This window comes from Maniola hyperantus, chromosome 9 (assembly GCF_902806685.2).
Source record: "Maniola hyperantus chromosome 9, iAphHyp1.2, whole genome shotgun sequence".
NCBI classification, from domain to species: domain Eukaryota; kingdom Metazoa; phylum Arthropoda; class Insecta; order Lepidoptera; family Nymphalidae; genus Maniola; species Maniola hyperantus.
The window spans coordinates 4,204,550-4,217,437 of NC_048544.1; the positions used below are offsets into that span (position 1 = coordinate 4,204,550).

Sequence of the window (12,888 nt, forward strand, 5' to 3'; positions counted from 1 at the left end):
AATAATAACTGCCCTTACGGATCTGTCTAATACTTGCTCTAAAGAAATGCTTGTCATTTAGCATCCTGGCAAAGGTGTACCATCAAGAGTTCCTCTGCGATGCTGCATAAAAAACGATTCTCAAAACACTATGATACCTCATCCATGCGTTTTTATCTACATCATCACGGGAGACCGCAATTGTGATGCATTTATCGATAAACAAGTTTTAGACTAGGCAGACGTGAACCTAAACAATGTAGTTAAGTATTTCTTCTAAGAATCACATTGCTTTAAAAAATTACTTATTATTGGTTAAATGATGCAACTTGTTGTATTGTACTTAGGTATAAGATTTTTTTTAATGCTTCTCAGGATAATATGTGGATGATTGTAATGTAAATAATATGCATGTACATGGCAAAATAAACGATTATGAATTATGGAATAAATAAATATATTGTTTTTCAAATTAAGGCATCTTTAAAGACGTAAGTCTATCTGTATTGCTGTATAATCTAGCCAGAGTTGTGGGCATTATAACTAGTGAATTGAAGTACAGTCCCGCACTCGAGCTGCCGTCGAACAATAACACTTCGCTCCAGACAGGCGAGTGGAAAACTGTTACTTGTTACAATCTATTTTATCCCAGAAATCAGTTGATTCCCGTCTTCGTTTCTTCTTCGAATTATTTGATTTTATAAAAAAAAAGTATATTATATTGTGTCACTGTCCAGGTTTTTAGCTATATCTATCCATGTAAAAAATCCGTTGCTTCGTGATTGAAAGACAAACCAATAAACTAGTACACAAATAGACTTTCGCATTTATAATACGGGTATTGATAATTTAGCTATTTATCAGTGAAAGGATTTTGGAGTCGATGTCAATCGAAGCCGATTTGAAAGAATTATTCTATCATCGTGAAAGGTAGGTATAATTATCTAAATTCTAAAGACGGAAGGATATGAAAAATAACCATTTGAAAAAGAAAACATAAATTTACTCATTATTAAAATTAATATAGTTCATTAAAATTAATAATTCCTTACATAGACTGCATTCAGATAAAAAAAATTAAAAATACATGCAAATTCGTTAGCCAAAATTGATCTGGCTCAGCGGGGTCATCAACCAGGAGCGTATTGGGGGATTTTTTATATTTTTTTCGATTTCACCCAAAACTGAGGCGTAATCACCCCGGACGACGGGTTGCCAAATTAACATTGTTGTTATGATGGATTTTACACCTGGCAGGTAAGGGGGTGTTCGCAATGTTAGAAGCATATTGTAGACACGACTTTAAGTTATCATAATATGAAGTGTATGATTGAAAATATCATGTTTAGTAGTCCAAAAAAATGGGATGTGTTCAGCACTTCTGCCTTTTTGGAAGTCAGCTAAACAACGTAAGAACGTTCTATACAAAGTACATCATTTTTTAAATGTATTGATCATTATAAGTATAGATTGTTACGGCTATACTCGCGTATTTAATCGACATAAGCCCGACTAGTTTCGAATCCATCCAGAGTCCTTATTCACAATCACAGGGACTCAGCTCGCTGAGACTCTTGATCATATTGCATATTATGATCGGAGTTCTTCTAATAGAAAAATTATAGCTACGCAACGTGATGTGTCGGTAAAGTGTAAGCAAGACAATAGTAAAACAGTAGGTATACTTTATTGTAGACTATAAAATATACGTTGTTGTACGGCAGTAATGTAATTTTTTCGCATGATTACAACAAACGACCACATCACTAAAAGTACTATGTCGGTTTTCTGTCTTTACATAGATTTTTTATCCTGCATAGAGTAACATTTAACCTAACCATACCATACAGCAACGGGATCTTCTCCGTATAGCCTAGGGCCCTAGGTCAAGACGTAGATGCGGGCCTCGAGGCATAGCCAGCCTTGGTGTAGGAAGAACGCTTCCCCGGCAAGTCTTCGCTTGAGTAAGTACAGATTCGTTGGTCTTTAATATGGATAAAAAATGTCTACATACAAAAGACTTCAACGAGCTTATCAATTTAAGCTTACGCATATTTATGTAGAATGTGTCTATACTAATAAGAATAACCTCAACCAAAAACATTGTAGTTCTTTGAAGAAATGTCGCAAATGTGAACAAGCCCTACGTCATCAATCACTATCGCGAATTCCCGATTCATTGGTATAATTAGATTTGGAAAATAAATAAAAAAACACCGTATTGTATAAGGTATTGGCTTTTCGGATATTAAGGTTTTATTTGGAAGGTATTTTAATGAAAGTCTTCGTACTGTACCGTTCTTGATTGGATTTTATAATAAATCGATGGTGGTATAAAAGGGGATGTAATTAGCAATTATTATGCATTTGTGTATTATGCGAAGAATATATTTTATTCGTAATATATTCGGGGGTTACGTCACTTTTTATCGAATCGAATCAATCAAATTTTAATATTTATAATTTGTAAGTTAAAAATAAAATAACTCACTAATTATGGGAACGCATGATCGAAAAGCTCAATGAGGCTTATGCAGTTAAGGAAGTACTCGCGTTAAGCATCATGTCACTTGGCATAAGTAAAATGATGTATAGGTAGGTAGTAGGTAGGTAGGTACACATACATAATACATAACAACACTATTTTTTAGCTAAACGGAGATTAATCTGCGAATTGTTTTTAAGTTACCTCGGGAAAAATTTATGATAATGATAAGTCACCATTTTATATTTAAAAAAAAATGTCAGTCAATCTCGTACAATAAAAAAAATCCCAAATCACACACTGGCTGAATAGTACTTGAGCTTAGGAATCTGAAATTTAGCACAGAGAAAGAATCTATATTATAATTTTCTTTATAATATAGAAAATGAATAAGGCCGGATTTTTCGAAGATCCCACGGAAACAAAGCAGCGGGTGGTTGCTAGTATAAAATGTTTTTCTGATATCCATAGTTCCTTAGATATATTTTCTACTCGTCTGTACCAAACAGAATAACACTTATGATGCGAACGTAAAATTTATTTCTTGAACAAACATGGCATGAAAAAATATAGAAGAGTACGGTGGGCCACACAAGATTTCAAATAAGTTCAATCCAATACGCTTTTTTAACATAGCCATATAATATGTGATATAACGTTCTACTGTATAATATTTTTTTATAATCTTGGCAGCTATTTAAGAGTTTGATTGACGCATCAAAACTTATCGTAAATAAATAATAAACATAGAGTTTCCCACAGCTAAGAGGACTGAAAAGCTCAGCTGTGTCCAAGCCTGTTTTGATTCAGTGTGGTGGGTGACATTATACTGGACTTTCAAGATACTTAAACTTTTAAAGTAAGTACATACCGAGATAATAAATCTATACACTCATACTATTATCAATATCCATATCAATATTATAAATGCGAAAGTTTTTCTGTCAGTCTGTCTAACTCACGGAACAGAAAGAACAGTGGAAGTGCTAAGTAGGCGTGGCACGCGTGCCACAATTAAGCGTAGTTACGTAAAACTGATCCCAGTCGCGTTCTAACATCGCGTGGAGTTGGTAGTCTCGCAACAAATTCATATTGCCCTAGCAATGTTACTGTTCCGTTTTGGAGTGTAAAAATGATAGTAGGAGAAAAAATCTTAAAAATGGAGGTGTTTCGTATCATCGGTAAGTACGATTTTCATTGTTTTCTATAAAATCTTAATTTATTTCAATTTACTAATATTTAATAGAACGGCTAGTCAAAATCAACCTTAACCAATTAAGATAAAGTTTATTTTGGATTGATTCTATTCCGAAAGTACTTCGCTCCGTGTTCGCTACTCAAGTAGTGATGTGGCCAAGTCGAATATTGAATTTATCGATTGATATCGATACAAGGATATAAATAAATAGTAACGCAATAATTATAATTTATTAATGAGTGAGACGTTGCATTGATCACTAAATAGACATCAGTAGTTCCTCTAACCTTCATTTAAAATATGTTTAGGTTTCCCAAAGATGCGAGCATCAAAGAGAAATGGATAGATGCAACGGGTAGAGTTAATTGGATGCCAACCAAATCAAGCATGATATTATGCTCTGAACATTTTTTTACAAGTCGATTTTATAATATCAAATAAAGGATATAGATATACGAAACCTACTACGCTTCCATCAATGAAAATCGTTAAGTTTTTTAAGCAAGTAAGTAACCTTGTTTTATTTTATTACTTTCAGTAAGTATTGAAAATACTTGATATTATAATACAAAACAACACCACCTCTTAGTTATATTTTTGTATGAAGATTGACTGACTAAATATCAAATTTAATTCATAAACACACTAATTAATTTTTCTCCTATTCATTTTTATATAGGTACTAGATGATGCCCGCGACTTCGTCCGTGTGGATTTAGGTTTTTAAAAATCCTGTGGGAACTTTTCAACTTTCCGGGATAAAAAGTAGCCTATGTCCTTTCCCGGGATGCAAGCTATCGCTGTACTAAATTTCATCAAAAACGGTTGATCGGTTGAGCCGTGAAAAGCTAGCAGACAGACAGACAGACAGACACACTTTCGCATTTATAATATTAGTACGGATTTATTCTCAAAATTTAATTTTGGTTTCAGCCACAAAATGATAAATGTGGTCACTCCAGGTTCTTCAAAAAGACAAAGTGATTCGGAGATTCCTGCGTCTAATCACGTTACCGATTTGATGAAGGCAATAGTCGAAAAGTATATACATAAATGTTCGCATACACCGTTTATTAAAATTAAAAATAAGACTTTCGAAACGCCAGTTTCTTAACAAATATGTTTTATTTCAAGGACAATAAATAAAATTTAACTATTTTCATACGTTGCAGTATTTATTGTGCATACTTGTAAAAGGCATGCATACATACCAGCACTTTTATTCAATTTTATAATTACCTTTTTAATTTTATTTTTGCGAATGAACAAAATAACGAGTATCTATCGATATCGATAGGTAATTCATTGAGCTACGTGGTGCGGCCTTAGCTGAGGAGGAAAAAAAATCGACCGATCACGCAAATGTCAACCATATGTTTAACGTAATTAAGTTTATAATTGCTACCACTTAGAATACCGCCATCTATGGTCAAGTAGCGGAATTAATTGGACAATTGAATCTAGTGTGACGTGAGTGTGACTATAGCTCGTAAATACGTTCTTCCGCTAAAGCAAAATAAATCTTATTTCTAGAACGTCAGGGTTTGTTTCCAAATCTGTGACGTAGGCTAGTTTTGACTAAACTTAAACGACAAATCAAATGATTTGTTTCTTTGTAGTGCAATATATGACTATCGGTATATTTGTATGAGTTTGGCGACAGCGGTTCCTATAGTAATTTTGGTGAATTGCACTTCCACTGTTCTTTCTGTTCCGTGGTCTAACTGTTATCTTTTCACAGCACATATATCTAAATATATAAAAGGAAAAGGTGGCTGACTGACTGACTGACTAATCTATCAACACACAGCTCAAACTACTGGACGGGCTGAAATTTGGCATGCAGATAGCTATTATGACGTAGGTAGGCATCCGCTAAGAAAGGATTTTTGAAAATTCAACCCCTAAGGGGGTGTAATAGGGGTTTGCAATTTGTGTAGCCCACACGGACGTATTCGCGAGCATAAGTTAGTTTAACGATAAAGATAGCTTGCATCCTGGAGACGTTAATATTTCTTAGATGTGACGGAAATTGAACCTCTCATCCCTTAAACATAGCTGACAGGTTTGCTCCATGCGTCAGTAGGTAGGTACAATAACCTTTCTTGACCTAAATAAGGAAAGCTCAAACCAAATTGTAAGTTACAAAAATTGGAACGAAAACGCCACATCCGAAGCTCTAATAGGAAACTAGATAAGAAAATTAAACACCATCTCAAAACCGCCATTAAAACCGTATCAGTATCAATTTATTAGATCCAAAGCAAATACCATAATTTTATAACTAACTGCCCTATCAATGAATCACTGTTCAGGGGCATAACTCACGCTTACTATAGAGATCTATAGATCCTATAGATCCAACGCTTGATCGTTCAAAGAAATCATCGGAAAAAAGTCAAACGAGACAGTGCCATAATGCATGCCATTATAGCCATCCTGCTCATTCGTAGGAAACAGCGAGAGTAAGAAAGGGACACATCACCTCTTATTCAGTCGTGCATGTTTTTACCTAAGTCAGTCTTGCACTGAACGTTGTCTAATGTAGACGCGTTTTTGTGCTTTTCAGGTTTCTTACATACTTTTCTCCATTAGAAAAAACCTATAGTTTTTACGGTGTTTCGTTATTGAAAAATTTGACTTATATTTTCGAGTGGGTTTTCTGATAAATGACTTTGAATGTTTGAAGACTTCAAGGAATTTTGTGTTTAGTGATACAATATTGAAGTGATTTCGTGTTCTGGGATTTGGTGGCGATCTATGGGATACGGTTGGTATTTGTCTGATCTTAATATTTAGTCTATCTTATATTTTCACTAATATTTAAAATGTAGGTCCTAATTAATAATTTTCCCGCAATTTTACTGGGAAAATAAACAACAAACTTTATACAAATAGTAAAAATAACAATGAACAAAATTCGTAATTTAAGATCCCGAAAAAGTTTACCTCTTTGGGAGACTCTACGAAGCTCTACGTGTACTACGATGAAAGAATAATATACGATTCCTGAAATTGATACGAAGCTTAGGCGTGATACATACTCAAAATATTAGTTCGATAATAGACCAGATTTCTTCTTTGTCCAGAACATGCCCCTTTTCTGATGTACGGCAACAACCGTCCTCATAATAGGTATGCCTTAGGTATGCCCATGGTATTTCCTAACACATTGTGCCATTCCAGGTGCTAAGCCCATGGTTAGCCCACCAACCTTTAATCTAGTTCAGTGAGTTTCCTGATGGCTGGCATGGTACAAAATCTAATCATTTATCTTCCCTTTATACCTTCTTTAATCTAAATATATAAAAATTAAAGGTGACTGACTGACTGACTGACAGACTGACTGACTGATCTATCAACGCACAGCTCAAACTACTGGACGGATCGGGCTGAAATTTGGCATGCAGATAGCTATTATAACGTAGGCATCCGCTAAGAAAGGATTTTTGAAAATTCAACCCGTAAGGGGGTGAAATAGAGGTTTGAAATTTGTGTAGTCCACGCAGGCGAAGTCGCAAGCATAAGCTAGTTTAAAATATTAATCACTCACAAACATCAACAGAAAACTTTCTTTCTTGAATTTTTACGATTTTGTGTAAATCAATCAATGAGACAGGTTATAAAACTATAACTATTTTCACCAAAAGCTACTGATACAAATTGAACGAAATACAAAGATTTTCTTTTTCAAACAAACTTTTACAAATTTATTTTTAGTCCTATTTCATTGACGAAGATTTGGACAGAAGAGTACCTACCCTACCTAGTAAAATATGACTGCCAACTGTACAGCTCACAATCTTATATTATTACTAGCTTATCCACGCGATTTCGTGTACGTGGACTACACAAATTTCAAACCCCTTTTTTAACCCCTTAGGGGTTGAATGTTCAAAAATCCTTTCTTCGTGGACGCTTAGCATGCCAAATTTCAATCCGATCCGTCCAGGTTGGTTAGGTTGAGCTGTGCGTTGATAGATCTGTCAGTTAGTCAGTCAGCTTTTCCTTTTACGGATATGGTCACGGCGCACAAACCTTTCTAAGTTTAAAATCATAAATGCTTACAAAAATAACTAGTTTAAAGTTGAATCTGCTTTGCGTTAAAGAAATACCAAAATCATTTTTTTACATTGTACACAAAATCTTGATGGCAATCTCTAGGTTGGTAGATCTGTATCGTGGTTGACCTCCCCTTTTGCCGAAAGGTTCAATAAATTTCGGCGCAGTAGACTTTGGGCACCATTTAAAAAAAACAATGTTTACCCCTTGGCACTGAACACTGCAGAACGATTTCATTTCACGATCAGCTATCTCACGTTCGTTGCCTTACACGTCATCAGTTGTGAACTGTTCTTGAAAATTTCTTAATTTTATGACTAAAAATGACAAGTTACGACGACGTGATGGTCGAAATGTTCTTTGAAAGAACTATGGTCCATATCTAGATATTCTTTTTCTTCTTCGCCATTTATGCACGCGATATTAAAGAAATCAGGGATTATTTATTATTTTCAATCCAATACGGCTATTATTACATTTTTCATGGTTAATTGAAGATTGACTAGCCACATTTCCTTCTTACAACGTCCAAAACATCGTAACTAATTATTTCGCTGATTCAGTGACCTAGAGAGGAGACACTAGAAATTACTACTCATGTCTGTCCTTCCCCGTTTCACACTAATCGGCTTTTTCGGGGGCTTGAAAGGCTTGAAAGCTTCGTCCAACCTTGGAAAATACCTAGAACATCCAAAAGGGCGTATTGTCTATAGAGCAACCTAAGTCCTATGCTCTTCTCATATCACTCTAACAAGTCTACCTACTCCATGTTTTCTGATTCCAAGTGTCTAACTTAGTTGATTCAGTTTATAGAGTTTCTGAAATTGTATTAGAACTAGCGACCGACCGCCTGTGACTTCGTTTGATGAAAATATAAGGAAATTCTCTATCTCGTGAGAATTTGGAATTTCCTTGTCTACATTATAAAGGGAACCTCTGTGCAAAATTTCAGTTTTCTAGTTCCAAGGGTTTAGGCAGGGCGTTGATGAGCCAATGCTTTCTTTTAATTTTTTTTTAATAAATATGGTTGCGTACAGTAAAAATCTTAAAATTGAAAACAAAAACAATATACTATAAGTAGGTATTATGTGTTAAGATTATATATTAACTTAATTTAGAAAACACACTAAATCATTCGAGATTTTCCAAATCAATTCGGAGTACTTGAAAGCACTAAAACAACAAAAATAAAAGGTTTCGCTAAAGCTCAAAAGCTCGGAGAGTAGCCTGGCGTCTTCGCGATAGTGTTTATCAGACGATCCCGTCGCTCGAGCCCGCCGCTCTGATTGTGGTACTAAATTAGGTAGTAACTCTACTTCGTGTTTTACATATTGCATCACCAATGTCGTTAGTAGGTACTATTATATCTTCTGTGCGGTGTGCCAATGTGTACAAGTAGTTACTAGTCGAGAACCACTTGGATTTAGGTTCTTAAAAATCCTGTGGGAACTTTTCGATCTTCCCGTATTAAAATTTACCTATATCGGTATCCGTGTTCGGGATACAACCTATCTACTAAATACCTCGACGATGTTCCCAACTTCGTCCACGTGGATTTAGTTCTTTTAAAAATCCCGTGAGGAATTCTTCCTTCTTCCTCCCTTCCTTGCGATGGAAGCTATCTCTGTACCTACACCGCTTAGCATCAGTGGATCGGTCACATCGGTCTGGTGGAAATGCAGCCTAAAGAAGGTCGAGGGAAGTGGCTGCATGAGAAAGCCGGGGAGGGCAATTGTGACTGTGGAGGAGCGTCCTTGAAAAGCCAGGTCTAGCAGTGGATGCAAAAAGGCAGCATCTCTGCCTCTAATCGCTACATCATAGATTAATTATTGGTCTCGCTACGCTCGTTACATATTCTTACATTTTTAATAAAAAACCGGCCAAGTGCGAGTCAGGCTCGCGCAATGAGGGTTCCGTACTACAGTCGTATTTTTTCGACATTGTGCAGGATAATTCAAAAACTATGATACATAAAAATAAATAAAAATCTGTTTTATAATGCACAGGTGAAGACCTTTCATATGATACCCCACTTGATATAGTTATCTTACTTAGAAAATTGAAAATACTAATAATTATTAGTTAATGACCACAATTTTCAGATGTTTCCCCAAATGTCAGCAATAAGATCTACCTGCCTGCCAAATTTCATGATTCTAGGTCAACGGGAAGTAACCTATAGGTTTCTTGACAGACCGACAGACAGACAGACAGATAGCAAAGTGATCCTAGGGTTCCGTTTTTCCTTTTGAGGTACGGAACCCTAAAAACAAAAAAAACACGGCTCTAGGCAAACGCTAACTGTTTACAAGCGAAATTTACAGCTTAATCAACCTCACTATCGACAAAAACCGGGTAAAACAACTCGTCTTACCTTGTTAAGTTCTAAATGAATGTCCAAGATAACTCCGCAAACGGCTTTATCAATTTCGATGAAGTTTTCCCGTAGTTTATTATTACTGATAAGACCTGCGATTGTATCTTGTGTAATAAAATGGACAAATCACTATGTATTTTGTACTGAAAATAATATAAATTTATTGGTGTGTTCCTTCTACTTATGTTTTAGAATATAATAAAGATAATATGTTTATATTACAATGACTTTAACTGAACTGTATTTAATTTTCTGCCTTTTACATTATTTGGTATGATTCACCAACTATATTACTTAGAAGTCTCTACTTCTATATTTTTATTAATAAAACCTCTAAGTAACTTGAAACATTTATATGTTCAGAGCCCATAATGTAAGTTTTAAAATAATCCATATCCATACTAATATTATAAATGCGAAAGTATGTCTGTCTCTCTGTCTATCAGTCTGTCTGTCTGTCTGTTTGCTAGCCTTTCGTGACCCATCCGTTCAACCGATTTTGATGAAATTTGGTACAGCGATAGCTTGCATCCCGGAGAAGGACAACGTGATTATTTGTGTAGGCATAGTTAAAGACGTGGAGAGTGACGTAGGCTACTCTTTAACCCGGAAAATTAAAGATTTCCCACGGGATTTTTAAAAACCTAAATCCACGCGGACGAAATCGCGGGCATCATCTAGTCTAAATTTATAAAAAGAAAAGGTGACTGACTGACTGACTGACTGACTGACTGACTGACTGATATATCAACGCACAGCTCAAACTACTGGACGGATCGGGCTGAAATTTGGCATGCAGATAGCTATTATGACGTAGGCATCCGCTAAGAAAAGATTTTTGAAAATTCAACCCCTGAGGGGGTGAAATAGGGTTTGAAATTTCTGTAGTCCATGCGGACGAAGTCGCGAGCATAAGCTAGTAATTAATAAAACGTAACAGTGGTGTTAGCATCAAATCTATAATTTATAGTTGGTAGGTACTATACTCAACCAACAACGTGATTTGGCAATTGTATAATACAGAAGATAGAAACTCCGGTTTCATGTTCCTCAACTTGAAAACTTTACAAAGCTTATTATTTCATTGCATATCCTATTTTTAGACAATGAATGTTACGATTTATGAAATTCAATATCCATATTTCAGTTTGATTCATTCAAATTGCAATAGTACAATGATTCATCGGCAGTAAGCCTGTGAACTTTTCATTGACGTAACGAAATTAAACGAAGAAATATCTGTCCATTTCTTATAATTTACAAATCCCAAATAATGATAATCAGGCTTACCTCGAAAATTGATGTTGTGGGTTTACGGTTTAAGAATACCTACTTCTCAAAATAATATTTTGGAATTTATATAATGAAACTTTTCATTTGACGCGAACCTTTACTTTATATCTTTGCTTTTTTATATTTATTTTGTTGTTTACGCCGTTTTTAGGGTTCCGTACCTCAAAAGGAAAAACGGAACCCTTATAGGATCACACTGTCTGTCTGTGCCTCAAGAAACCCACAGGGTACTTCCCGTTGACCTAGAATCATGAAATTTGGCCGGTAGGTAGGTCTTATAGCAGACATTTTGGGTAAATTCTGAAAACCGTGAATTTGAGGGTTACATCACACAAAAAAAATTGTGGTCATGAACTAATAATAAGTATTTTAAATTTTCGAAGTAAGATAACTAAACTATATCAAGTGGGATATCATATGAAAGGCCTTCACCTGTGCATTCTTAAACAGATTTTTATTTATTTTTATGCATAATAGTTTTTGAATTATCGCGCAAAATGTCGAAAAAATACGACTGTATTACAGAACCTTCGTTGCGCCAGCCTGACTCGCACTTGGTCGGTTTTTCTGGTTGTGCCACACATGACACAGTTTATTCCGGCGCTTCTTTTGCTTGATGTCTTTTGATTTTAATGCTCAAGTATTAGAGATGCCGGGATAATCTAACCACTAGGTAAAATTGTTAATGTGTGGCACAGCTTTAAGAAATAAACGTTTTTTCTTTTTCTTTCATTATGCTAAGCTGGAACCTTTTTTCGAGTTGTACCACACATGACACAGTCTATTCCGACAATTCTTGTGCTTGAGGCATTTTGGCTTTAACGCTCAAGTGGAGGAAGCGCCGGGATAACACCCTTAGGTAACGTATGATGTGTGGCACAGTACAAAATAAATGTTTTTCTTTCTTTCGCCGGGTAATAAAGTAACTCTATATAAAATTGAAGTGCGTTCCATGTGCGCTCGGCGGTACATTGGTCACGACAGTATGAAATCGCTACATCCTGCTCAAATTAGAACAATTGGCAACCCATAACCTAAGTTGATCTTTAGAGAAAGCTTTATCAAATAACGACTATCTCAGCATCGGTTTTGTAACATAGAGGTCGCAGTCGGTTCGAAAAAATAAAATTAATTCTTGTTTATATTTTTTAAAACCTAGCAAGAATTCTTAGTAACTAGCTTTTTTCTACTTCGTCTGCATGGATATGGGTTTTATAATAGCTGTGTTTAAAGTACTGTAGCACTCTTTAGATACAATAAAAATGTGCTTTTACAACTAATTTCCCATTTTTACGGGAGGGTATAGGGTGTAACAGTGTGTGTTTGTGTGTGTGTGTGTGTGTGTGTGGGTGGGTGGGTGTCGGCGTGCGTGTATGTTCATCAGTTCACTCATAATAGCTAAACTACTAATTGTATTTTAATTAATGATAACATAAATATAGTCTAACAGACAAACCAAAGACAGTCAATCATACGAACGAAGTTCCGGGGCGC

General features: G+C 35.4%; 1 protein-coding gene across 1 annotated transcript in view; it reads left to right on the plus strand.

The window, feature by feature from the left end:
* The first annotated feature begins 6,198 nt into the window (after nt 1-6,198).
* fj (four-jointed box kinase) overlaps nt 6,199-12,888 on the plus strand; it is a 46,576-nt gene continuing 39,886 nt past the window's right edge. Inside the window, exon 1 of the mRNA XM_034972114.2 lies at nt 6,199-6,432. The gene's annotated coding sequence lies outside the window, so the exon portion shown is untranslated. The remainder of the gene's footprint in view (nt 6,433-12,888) is intronic.